This window comes from Otolemur garnettii, unplaced genomic scaffold (assembly GCF_000181295.1).
Source record: "Otolemur garnettii isolate 467f Iridium unplaced genomic scaffold, OtoGar3 scaffold00068, whole genome shotgun sequence".
Classification (NCBI taxonomy): Eukaryota; Metazoa; Chordata; class Mammalia; order Primates; family Galagidae; genus Otolemur; species Otolemur garnettii.
The window spans coordinates 677221-678170 of NW_003852463.1; positions in this window are offsets into that span (position 1 = coordinate 677221).

A 950-nucleotide genomic window follows, 5' to 3' on the forward strand; every position below is an offset into this window, starting at 1 on the left:
TTTAGTTTGATCAGGTCCCAATAGTGTATTTTTGATGTTGCTTCAATTGCCCAGGGAGTCCTCATAAAATATTCACCCAGGCCGATTTCTTCAAGTGTTTCCCCTGCACTTTCTTCTAGTATTTTTTATGGTTTCATGTCTTAAGTTTAAGCATATCCATGGAGGGCCAGTAGCACAGAGGATGCTGAATACCTGAGAGGTAATAAATTTAAGCCATGGAATAAAGGGAAGATCCTGCCATGGAAGTAAGTTAAGGGTTTCAATGACCAGCTTGGCCTACTTTACAATTTTGATCAAGGCTGAGATTGATTGAAATTCACTGAATTGAAGAGCCTATAAGATTATAGTGACCTCAAGGTCATCCAGTTAACCTCCCATTTGTAGTTGTAAGAAGCTCATGGTCTTTGTCTAAAGTTTTCTAATGTTAAAGAACTCACAGTCTCCTGAGACAGCCCAGTGTAGCTTTGGACATTTCTAACTACTAGATGTTGTGACAAAAAGTTGTCTATATGAGGTTCCTTCTGATTGGTTTTGGACCCTTGAGGCCATGTAGAGCTACAGAGGGTGCCAAAAATATGTATATAGTTTAAGAAAGGAAAAACTGTATTAAATTTGTAATACTCAAGTATGTTTGACGTCTGAAATTGCAAGAGGTGTTCAATGTGTATTGTATTCGTCTTTTGTTGCTGGTATACATTGACTATTACAATTTTAATATAATTTTTCCTTTCTTAAAATGTGTACACATTCTTTTGGCACCCTCTATATTTAGATCTGAAGATTTATGTCTCCCTGAATCTTTAGTTGTCAAGTTTAAACATGTCCAAGTTCTTCAGACACTTATTCCTTAGTTGATAGTGTTTGTAGGCCTTTTTCTTCAGTCTCCTATATTGGGGTCCCCCAAATCAAGTGCCAGACAATGGGATTATAAACTGATAAGCATTGGAGGG